We start from the raw sequence: 12486 nt of genomic DNA on the forward strand, positions 1-12486 counted from the left end.
AAACATATTTTAAAATTTGTAAATACAATTTGTGATTGTTTAATAAGGATTACATGATACATTTAAGGAATAAAACACATTTTTTGCAAAATCTTCCTTTATTTTTTAATGCTGTTCTTTTACGCATATACACAGCGATTGATTTTTGCATAAAAAAAAAATCACAGAATTCCACAAACTTGGTACTGCAAACCAATTATCTACCAAATGCATCTTATTTTTGTTTTCTTAAGTATATTTGTGGCAAAATAACATATTCCTGAAATTAAATCTTACAATAAAAAATTACACAGAGTGACAATACGAAATACAGGTAAATAATTGTAAACATCAAATAATAACATCAACAAATCAAACTACTATAATAAGAAAATACAATAATTAATTACAAACATACTTTTTGTTTAATCTGACATAGGTAAAAGACATTATTTATTAATTGATCTTTTAAAAATACCTCTTTTCGTTTTCACTGAAACTACTCTAACCTTATTGTCTTTACCTAAGAATATCTCTACGATTAAGCCAAGAGGCCAGTTACATACAGGAACATTATCAGTCTTTAAAATTACCCTAGTTCCAACCTTGACATTGTCTTTTTCAAAGAACCATTTAGTTCTTCCTTGAATTGCACTCAAATAGTTATTTCTCCAATACTTCCAAATTGTTTGTACTATTTTAGTCAATTTTTGCCAGCTCTTTAATCTCTTATAGTTAACATTTAAAATATTAGGTTCTGCAATAGCCGTGATAGGTCTGCCTATCAAGAAGTGGCCTGGTGTCAAGATATCAAAATCCTCTGGTTCGGATGATAAAGGTTGCAAGGGCCTAGAATTCAAAATGCCTTCAATTTGAGCAATTACTGTAAGAAACTCCTCATAGGTTAGTTTCAAATTGCCTACTACGCGTTTCAAATGAAACTTAACAGATTTGACACCTGCCTCCCAAAGACCTCCATGATTGGGAGCTCTAGGGGGAATGAACGACCAATCAATACTATCACTCGATAAATAATTACCTAATTCATCATCTGGTTTGCTGACTAGCCTATTCAATTTCTTTAATTCTGCATTACTACCAACAAAATTGGTTGCGTTATCTGAAAATATGCATGCACACTTGCCTCTCCTGCTGAAAAAACGCTTTAAGGTTGCAATAAATGCTTGACTAGATAGGTCTGTTACCAACTCAAGATGACAAGCTTTGGTAACAAAACAAACGAAAATGCACACATACACCTTGTTAAGGCGACCTTTTCTCTGATGTGGGTATTTTATAAAGTAAGGACCAAAAAATCAACTCCAACACAATTGAATGGAAAATTCAGGCTGACTCTTTCTTGAGGGAGTTGACCCATAAGTTGTTGACAGGGCACTGGTTTTGCTTTGAAACATACGATACACTCATGTACTATTTTTCTACAAGTGTTGCGCCCGTTTAAGGGCCAAAACCCTTGTCTAACAATAGACAGTAAGCCTTGTGGACCAATATGCATGTATTTCTTATGAAACATCACAATAATTAGATTAGTCAACTTATGATTCTTTGGTAAGATTATAGGAAATTTTCTATCAAAATTCAACTTACAATTAGCTAATCTGCCTCCAACTCTTAAAATTCCATATTGATCTAAAAATGGAAAAACACTTCTTACCTTGCTATCTGGAGGTACCTTACCCTCCTTTTCAAGGCTTGAGATTTCTTTTTTAAATTCACTATCTTGAATTAGCTTAATCAGTTTAAGTTCAGCTAATTTTAGTTCCGAGCTCTGAAGAGGACCTGAAACCTTATCCTTCCCCTTGCAGTTGTTTACAAACCTAAAAATAAAACTTAAAACACGAATAATTTTAGTGTAATTGTTACTTAAATTTAAGAAATCCTCAATGAAAGGGTTAGCTTTCACATTAAGAAAAATATTAGAGTCACTAAGGATTTTAAGTTCGTCTGGAAAGTCCTTCACAATGACTTCCACCGGAATCTCTCTATTTGGGTAGTCGTTGTGTCTCAGGAACAGAGCGCCTTTCCACCACATATCATTTTGTAGAAGTTTACTAGGATCCAAGCCTCGGGATATAAGGTCACTCGCATTCTCCTTTGAAGACACATGACGCCATTGATGACCATTAGTCAACTCTTGAAATGTTGCCACTTTGCAACAAATGTCTTCAACTGGTAAGGCTCCTTTTGTATCCATGAAAGCATGATCATGGAGTCACTCCACAGATAAACGTTGTTCACAGAAATCTCTAATGCAGATATTACTCTAACCATCAACCTTGCAAGTAGGACTGCCGCACAAAACTCCAGTCTCGGAATAGTAACTCGTTTAATAGACGAGACTCTGGATTTACTCGTCACTAAGTGTCTTGGAGGTCTAGAAGAGACTGTTTCTGTTTTAGAGTGAAACTCGATAATATGTTGCGCCTGCGCGCGCATTTCATCACTAACGTCGGCGCATGCGTCTTGAGCTCTTAGAGTTTGTGACATGAGATTGTGAGCTAAGAGCGTGTGAGAGAATTCGTGGCTTCGAGTGGCCATGAACAATGTAAATTAATGAGAATTAAAGTGAGATATAATACAGTCCATTGTTCTTGAGTTTATTGAATTATAGTGTAGTGCCTGTGCAAAACATCATGGTCCATCGAGCCGGAGATCTATGGATTAAGAGTTATTTACAAGTAACAAGTAAGTCAGCAGTTTCGATTTAAGAATAAAGTGCCATTTTGTTATTTTGAGATACTGTGTAAGAGTTTTGAGAAAATTTATAGTATTTATATACTGTGTTACTGTGTTTAAGTAATTGAGAAGAATTACTTATTATCTTGTGTTATTTCATTAAGGGTACAATGTTGATAAAAGGTGCACATAAAGAGGATTTAAAGCTATTGGCTTTAGAACTGAATATAGAATTAAGTGAAAAGATAACTGTTACAGATTTAAATTTAGCGATTAAAAGTAGTGAAGCTTTTAAATCCGATCCAAATTCGGTAATAGAGTTGGGTAATTCCATAGTAGAGCATCGTAAATCTGAAGAAGCTAAAGTATTACAGTTAGAACAAATTAAATTAGAGAGATGTAAAACAGAACTGGAAATTGCTCGATTGCGAGCTGAAACCAAAAGTGTTAATAACGATCAAAACAAAACTAAAGGAGAAAGTTCCGATTCCTTAGATTCTCTTATTAAAAGTATAAGAACATTAACATTGAAGGTTCTGAGTAAACCTGAAAACTGGAGTTATTTTTTCTCATCTTTAGAAAGAGCTTTCGCCACAAAAAATGTGCCTGAGAAATCTAAAGCGGAAATATTGTTAAACTTGTTAGGGGAACGGGCTTCGAACATTATCGTGTATATTAGAGATGAGGAGCTAAGTGACTATGAAAAAGTAAAAGCTATTATTTTAAAAGAATTCGAACCTACACCACAAATTGTTTTAGAAAATTTTAAAAAGGCTCAATGCCTAAATGAGTCCCATGTGCAGTTCGTGTAGCGATTAACCACAAATTTCGAATATTACTTAAAATTGAGGAAAGCGTCTGATTTTGAAACTCTGAAGCAGTTAGTAATATCAGACAAATTGTTTGAAACATTAGATCGAGAAACGTCAGCCCATATTTCTATAAGGCAAGCTGAAAGTTGGTTTCCGCCTCAACAAATGGCAAAGGAAGCAGATTTATTTTTCACATCTCGCGGAAAGTCCCTTGCCGCAAGTGTGGACAGTTTTCAAAAATCTCGCAGCAATTGCAAAACATCGAAAAATGTTTCAAAGGTATTCCTTGCCTATGCAAAAGGTTTAAAGTGTGTTCTTTGTGAGGAAAATCATTTTTTGGCAAAATGTCCAAATTTCTTGAAACAACCGGTGAATGATCGGGTTGAAATCATCAAAAGTCATAAATTATGCTTCAATTGCCTAGCATTAAACCATTCCGTCAAAAAATGCAAATCAAAGTTTTTGTGTTCCGTTTGTGGGAAAAGACACCACATGACACTGCATTTTCCGGTAGAAAATAAACCATCGAAAGAGAAGAAAAAAAAATAAAAACGAAACAGCGAGTAGTTCCAGTGTGCTTTCCCCCCTAGCGCCAGACTTTCTGCCTAACAACGGTAATACTCTACTTACAGCGACTAGTGTAAACAGATCCAAAAAAAGTGTTCTTCTGAGCACGGCTATTTTCTTTATTAGTGATGGTATGGGTAAGCTACATCCAGTCAAAACATTACTTGATGGCGGCAGTACTTCATCGTTTATAAGCAGAGACTGTGCGAATAAATTCAACTTTGATTATGAGAAGGTAAACATTGCGATTTCCGGATTAAATGATTTCTTGTTTACAATTCGGAAAAGAGTTTCGGCATGGATTAGCAATAAAGATAAAAGTTACATGAGAAATTTAGACTTATTAGTAGTACCAAAAATCACTCAAGACTTGATTCCTTCAAGGAAAATTGCTATTAAAATGCAGGATTTTTGTAATATAAAATTAGCTGATGAGAATTTTAATGTTCCAGAACGTATAGAGATGCTTTTAGGAGCTGAGGTTTTCTTTGAGATATTAAAATCTGAACAAATTCGCTATGAAAACTCGAGTCTTATTTTACAAAACAGCGTGTTCGGGTTTATAGTGTCGGGAAGCGTTATATCAGAACAGAGCCGCATACATTGTGGGTTAATGAAAACATCTAATGACTTAGAACAAACAATGAGAAAATTTTGGGAAATAGAGAATGTTGAAATAGCCATTCCAAAAAATAAAGAAACAGCAATATGTGAAGAACATTATGTGCAAACTCATAAGCGGGATGAAGAAGGGAGACACATTGTAACAATGCCACTAAAGGAAGATCCTATTTGCTTAGGAAATTCAAAGGATGTTGCCCTTGAGAGATTAAATTCCCTATGGAAAAGATTAGTTAAAGACCCTGAATATTTGAGTCTGTATCAGGATTTTTAAAGGAATATGAAGAGCTAGGGCATATGACTGAGGTTGAAGAGAAAAATGAGCCTAGGGTAGTGCACTATATACCACATCATGTGATATACCAACCTCAAAAAACAACAACTAAATTGAGAACAGTGTTTAATGCATCATGTTTAACATCAAATGGAATTTCGCTAAATTCTTTACAACGTAATGGAGGGGTTATTCAAGATGATCTCTTTTCAATCATGCTTAGATTTAGAAAGTACCCATTCGCATTTACAGCGGATATTAGAAGAATGTATAGAATGATTAAAATTAACCCTGAACAGAGATGCTTGCAGCGAATCCTGTGGAAAAAAGAAAATGATGCACCTGTGAAAATCTACGAGCTTAATACTGTGACTTACTGTACAGTTAGTGCGCCATACTTAGCTATGAGAACTCTTAAACAATTGTCGATTGATGAAGGTCCAAAATTTCCATTAGCTGCGCCAGTCTTACTTAAAAACTTTTATATGGATGATGTGCTTAGTGGAGCGGAATCTTTGAGTACAGCTAAAGAGCTTAAATCTCAGTTAACTGCAATACTGAAGAGTGCAGGAATGACACTGCACAAGTGGTGCAGTAATCATGCTGAACTTGCAGAAGATCACTCCTATTCCTTTCCTAATGAAGCAGAATCTACAACACTTGGAGTGTCTTGGAGGTCTAGAAGAAACTGTTTCTGTTTTAGAGTGAAACTCGATAATGACATAGTTGTTACCAAACGACAAATATTGTCCACAATTGCAAGATTGTTTGACCCGATTGGTTTACTAGGACCAACCATAAGTAAAGCCAAACTATTCCTCCAACGGTTGTGGTTGTTAAAGCTGAATTGGGATGAATCACTACCAAAAAAGGAAGCTGATGAGTGGAAGAAGTTCTCTACTGAACTGGAAGATTTAAGTAAAATAGAAATTGAAAGGTTTATTCTTATTGCAGAAGTCGACTATGGGAACTTCATGGATTTGCAGATGCCTCTGAGGTAGCATACGGAGCAACCATATATTGCAAGTGCCGTTCGAGAGATGGAGAAGTGAAGACAAGGCTAGTGACGAGTAAATCCAGAGTCTCGCCTATTAAACGAGTTACTATTCCGAGACTGGAGCTTTGTGCGGCAGTCCTACTTGCAAGGTTGATGGTTGGAGTAATATCTGCATTAGAGATTTCTGTGAACAATGTTTATCTATGGAGTGACTCCATGATCGTGCTTTCATGGATACAAAAGGAGCCTTACCAGTTGAAGACATTTGTTGCAAATCGAGTGGCAACAATTCAAGAGTTGACTAATGATCATCAATGGCGTCATGTGTCATCAAAGGAGAATCCAAGTGACCTTATATCCCGAGGCTTGGATCCCAGTAAACTTCTACAAAATGATATGTGGTGGAAAGGCGCTCTGTTCCTGAGACACAACGACTACCCAAATAGAGAGATTCCGGTGGAAGTCATTGTGAAGGACTTTCCAGACGAACTTAAAATCCTTAGTGACTCTAATATTTTTCTTAATGTGAAAGCTAACCCTTTCATTGAGGATTTCTTAAATTTAAGTAACAATTACACTAAAATTATTCGTGTTTTAAGTTTTATTTTTAGGTTTGTAAACAACTGCAAGGGGAAGGATAAGGTTTCAGGTCCTCTTCAGAGCTCGGAACTAAAATTAGCTGAACTTAAACTGATTAAGCTAATTCAAGATAGTGAATTTAAAAAAGAAATCTCAAGCCTTGAAAAGGAGGGTAAGGTACCTCCAGATAGCAAGGTAAGAAGTGTTTTTCCATTTTTAGATCAATATGGAATTTTAAGAGTTGGAGGCAGATTAGCTAATTGTAAGTTGAATTTTGATAGAAAATTTCCTATAATCTTACCAAAGAATCATAAGTTGACTAATCTAATTATTGTGATGTTTCATAAGAAATACATGCATATTGGTCCACAAGGCTTACTGTCTATTGTTAGACAAGGGTTTTGGCCCTTAAACGGGTGCAACACTTGTAGAAAAATAGTACATGAGTGTGTCGTATATTTCAAAGCAAAACCAGTGCCCTGTCAACAACTTACGGGTCAACTCCCTCAAGAAAGAGTTAGCCCGAATTTTCCATTCAATTGTGTTGGAGTTGATTTTTTTTGTCCTTATTTTATAAAATACCCACATCAGAGAAAAGGTCGCCTTAACAAGGTGTATGTGTGCATTTTCGTTTGTTTTGTTACCAAAGCTTGCCATCTTGAGTTGGTAACAGACCTGTCTAGTCAAGCATTTATTGCAACCTTAAAGCGTTTTTTCAGCAGGAGAGGCAAGTGTGCACGCATATTTTCAGATAACGCAACCAATTTTGTTGGTAGTAACGCAGAATTAAGGAAATTGAATAGGCTAGTCAGCAAACCAGATGATGAATTAGGTAATTATTTATCGAGTGAGAGTATTGATTGGTCGTTCATTCCCCCTAGAGCTCCCAATCATGGAGGTCTTTGGGAGGCAGGTGTCAAATCTGTTAAGTTTCATTTGAAACGCGTAGTAGGCAATTTGAAACTAACCTATGAGGAGTTTCTTACAGTAATTGCTCAAATTCAAGGCATTTTGAATTCTAGGCCCTTGCAACCTTTATCATCCGAACCAGAGGATTTTGATATCTTGACACCAGGCCACTTCTTGATAGGCAGACCTATCACGGCTATTGCAGAACCTAATATTTTAAATGTTAACGATAATAGATTAAAGAGCTGGCAAGAATTGACTAAAATAGTACAAACAATTTGGAAGTATTGGAGAAATAACTATTTGAGTGCAATGCAAGGAAGAACTAAATGGTTCTTTGAAAAAGACAATGTCAAGGTTGGGACTATGGTAATTTTAAAGACTGATAATGTTCCTGTATGTAACTGGCCTCTTGGCAGAATCGCAGAGATATTGTTAGGTAAAGACAATAAGGTTAGAGTAGTTTCAGTGAAAACGAAAGGAGGTATTTTTAAGAGATCAATTAATAAAATTTGTCTTTTACCTATGCCAAATTAAACAAAAAGTATGTTTGTAATTAATTATTGTATTTTCTTATTATAGTAGTTTGATTTGTTGATGTTATCATTTGATGTTTACCATTATTTACCTGTATTTCGTATTGTCACTCTGTGTAATTTTTTATTGTAAGATTTAATTTTGAATGATTACATCATGTCAAGGCGGGCGGTATGTTGCGCTTGCGCGCGCATTTCATTACTAACGCCGGCGCATGTGTCTTGAGCTCTTAGAGTTTGTGACATGAGATTGTGAGCTAAGAGCGTGTGAGAGAATTCGTGGCTTCGAGTGGCCATGAACGATGTAAATTAATGAGAATTAAAACAAGATATAATACAGTCCATTGTTCCTGAGTTTATTGAATTATAGTGTAGGGCCTGTGCAAAACACCACTCATAATACCTACATATATATATATAAAGTTTATTATTTATAATTTAAGTACAGGGAACATTCGATTTAAATCTGGTTAATTTTTCATTTCTGGGCTTCTTTGATTTGCCATAAGACACTGTTTTAAAAATTAACGTTTTCTAAAAAGATTTCAAGAATGGTTAAAAATGAAATGGAAAGTGGGATGACAGATGTAATTGAAAAACTATTTAGCCTTTGACCTTTCTTTGAGAAAAATCACCATCACAATATTGTTTCTTTAAAAGAAATAAACATTTTCATTAAAATACTCAGTAATATTAACATTGCAATATCTGTTTCATTTCCATTTCCCCATAACTTAAATTTCACACATCCTTATTGTTGTTCCTGCTACTCCTCAAGCCTCAATTCATCCATAAGTAATTAAGGAAGGTGAATATGCAGCCAACTTGGTGAAATCATGGATTGAATATCGGTTCATGTTTGTTTTGCTGTGATTGGGTCGGTTCTTATATTAGGTTGGCATAAAGATCAGCAGTTAGTGAAGATATAGATATGACCTTTCACAGGTGGTAGTTTATGAGGGTTGGCTTTGTTAGTAAGATGAAAAAAATCACAATGTGTAAAAATTCATTTTAATGTGCAGGGGAGCTCTTCTTTCAATGCACAAAGGAAAGGGAAAATAGCATGAATATCTTTTAAATTTTCATATCATAGTGCTAAAAAGCTAAAGGGGGGAAAATATACAAAGAAATATGGTATTTATATGAGTTTTTTATATGCTAAATCAGTAAGGCTGGGCAGGAGATTAATTAATATCAACAGCACTTTCTGCTTCGTAGTTGAAATAAGAATATTTTATGAGTCAAGCTTTTTTATAGTGTTAAGTAATATTACTTGTCTGCATGTAAGTAATATTATGATTAAACAAGAATGCATTTCCAAGCAAATGAAACCCTTATGGAAGTTAGATGCAACTGGAATCAAACCCGAGTTATGGTGTAGTATGGAATCTAACATTTTTAGTTAGTTGCTTCAACATTATCTAACAGAAGCATAGGGTAGATCTGTTAATAAACGTGATGATAGTCATCATTTTGGGTCATTATGCATTATACAGTCAAAAGTCGTTAATTCGGACCTCAAAGCTACAAAATTTCTGCGCATGCGTATTGACGCATGTGCGTAAAACCTTTACGGCTGCGATTATGCATGTGCGTGTGCACAAAATACGTTTACGAATGCGCATTTAGTGTATAACGGACGATATAAGCTAAGCTAAAATTACCTAATTCAGTTAATGTTGCAGATTGCGTTGTTCCTTAATCTTCGAATTGGATTTGGCTTATTATTTTTTGCAGACTGTTAGAGCAATTTTATAAAAGTAAGCTTGAACTTTCGATTATGTCAAATAGAATTTCTGATATATATTTACTAATATGTAAAGGATCTACAGAGCGAAAGTATATTTCGAAGTCCATTAAACAAAAAGTGGAATTGCTGCAAAAAATGGATAAAGGCATATCCTTTGTTTATCTAAACTTTGTTTATCTTTAACGCCGTGGCGCGCACGCAATGAATTGGAAGTTGATCTGTCAGCACTATCCTTATCTTCAGGGCAGATGTTTTTATTTTATTTGGCTTATAATTCCTTACTAAATGTAGTAATCTCAACGTACTCCGTCTTTGATATGATTTAAATCAAATTCCTCGTCATTATAATTCGCTTTTGATAGCGAACAAAGTGACAGAGGTTATTGAAAACGAAAAAATTTCAATTGACAAATTAGTTGGTATTCTTGACACAGTAATTATAGGACTTGAACAGCGGAACTTTGTAACTGAACAAGAAATTATGTCTGTTTATAGAATTAAAGAGAATGTATTATCACATAAAAAACGAAGCAACTTAAACAACTTACATTGAAAGAAATGTTTAATAAAGTAAACAAATAAATATTAAAGCTTTTTTTTTTTTTTTTTGTAAATTTTAATACCCTTTAGATCATAATTATTCTTTATTTCATAAATTATGGTTTCATATTTTTAATTTTATAATTTCTGCATGCCATTATACCAGATTTAAACTGATGATCTATAATCCGGAAAAATAGATAATCCGAAATCGCCGAAGTTCCGACAAGTCCGGATTAACGACTTTTGACTGCAGTCATAATGTGTATGGCTGAACGACTCGGAGGAACAGCCCTTTTAATGGCCATTCACAATTTTGTTTAATAAAATTGGAAGGAATTTGAATTTAGTGCAATTAACTTAATTACTAGAATCATTTTCATTTATATATTCTTCATCATCAACATCATAGATAGCCAGACAGTCCATTGTGGGCAAATTCGCTCCTTCGAGATTTCTCCATGATGACTTTGGTTACCTTCCATCTCCAGTTCCTGTCATTAATTCCTCGAAAATTCAACCCCTGAATCAGCCCATCGCAGCTGCAGTCTTTTCAACTTTGGTGTTCTAGTTGGTTAACAAGTAGTAATTTTTTTATATAACATCCTCATTCACACTCAGATCATGCGATCCATCCAATTTATTCTATTAATTTTTAATATGTTTTTATTTAGCACAAAACTTTATTTCCTCAAATTAAATTAATTATTGAAAATTTTTTCATTTATACCTTCAATTTTCTTTTAAAAGTTGCAATACGATTTTCCTCGAGTATTGTCATAGTCCAAAGAAGCACAGTTCTTTGGAATTCTTTGAATATAATAAAAATTTTAAAGAACACACTGTGACAGTACTAGAATCAAGGCAGAAAAGGTGAAGAAGTAAAAAGTAATTTGATAGCAATTTAATATTAAAAATGTGTTAATAATTGCCATTCAGTACAAACCACAAAGAATAGAAAATGTGCACATTTTAATGAAACATTTACAGATGAATGCAAATAGGCAAAAGAAGCTCAAGGCTGGTTTGGTTGTTTGACTTTTAATGGCACAAAACCTTGAAGGTTATTATGTGCCAGATGAATGGTTAATAAAATCCAAAATTTACAAACACACTACATCAGATGAATTGTTGAAATGAACATGTAATGCTGATGAAGGCATGGAAAAATGACTTTGAGAAATGCTCTAGCAACAGGTAGAGTAGAATAAAAGAAAAAAAAACTTCAAATCATATGATAAAAAGAGATGTCTTTTAAAATCTTATGAAGCTGATGTGAGGGTTTCTTCCAATGTCATCTGTTAAGTTAACATTCATAGAGTTAAAATGATATTCACGTTTCTGACTAAAAGCAGGACAGCAGGTTAAAATGTGATTGACTGAAATGGGAGTGTTGCAAGTGCCACAAATAGGCTCATCTCCTTTCAAGAGATACTAATGTGTCAGTCTGCAGTGACCAATTTGTAGGTATACGAGTCAGCAGTACATCCTCCTTTCGATTCCCTCTCGTCTCCCAATACTCCAAATTGGGTTTTACCTGCCTTAATTTGTTCAATCTGGCATTCCCAGAGTTCTTGCCACCTGGACACGATCTTTGTTCTGATGTACTTCCGTATGTCTGTAAAAGGGACATCATTTTCAGAGGTAACATCAGCAGATTTTGCAGCGACATCGGCAAGTTCATTGCCTTTGATGCCAGCATGTCCAGGAGCTTAAGGAAGCAACACTATCTCTTGCTTAAATCAACAAATTTGAGTTTAAGGAATGACCTTTAAAAAAAAAAAAAAAAAAAATATTGAAACTCAAAGTATTTTAAATTTCAAAATGTGTTTCAAAATAAATGTTCAGGGAAAAGTAGTATTTTTAAATGGATTTTACCTAACAAAGTGGTTAGATTTAATAAAACTATAGATGAAACCTTAAAAAATAATATCAAAACTTAAAGCAGTTTTTATTCACTCATGTTATAACCAGAGAAGTTATTTGTGATAGCATGCCTTTTACAAACACAAAAATGCAATTTACAATCTTAGGAAATTTTACACATTAGTCCCAATATCCCACACTGAATGCAAAGAAAATGGTTAAAACGACTAAAAATATTATTTGTAAAACAGGAACACAGGGGTAAATGAAATAAAAGTGTACACAGGGGTAAATGAAATAAAAGAAACCATTCTAGAATGGAAGTCTAACCTGTACACAGCCTCATAACTCAGTAAAAT

General features: G+C 34.3%; 1 long non-coding RNA gene across 14 annotated transcripts in view; it reads right to left on the minus strand.

The window, feature by feature from the left end:
* The window catches only part of LOC118203571 (uncharacterized), an 85431-nt gene that overhangs the window by 27132 nt on the left and 45813 nt on the right, over positions 1-12486 (minus strand). For 3 of the 14 annotated variants that reach the window (XR_015042447.1, XR_015042452.1, XR_015042450.1), the window contains one exon: positions 11803-12030. The exons of the other annotated variants lie outside the window; for them this stretch is intronic. This is a non-coding gene — a long non-coding RNA (uncharacterized LOC118203571). The remainder of the gene's footprint in view (positions 1-11802; positions 12031-12486) is intronic. 14 annotated transcript variants of the gene reach the window in all.

The sequence above is a fragment of the Stegodyphus dumicola genome, chromosome 8, assembly GCF_044657685.1.
Source record: "Stegodyphus dumicola isolate Sdum_Otavi_A_Nest chromosome 8, ASM4465768v1".
NCBI classification, from domain to species: Eukaryota; Metazoa; Arthropoda; class Arachnida; order Araneae; family Eresidae; genus Stegodyphus; species Stegodyphus dumicola.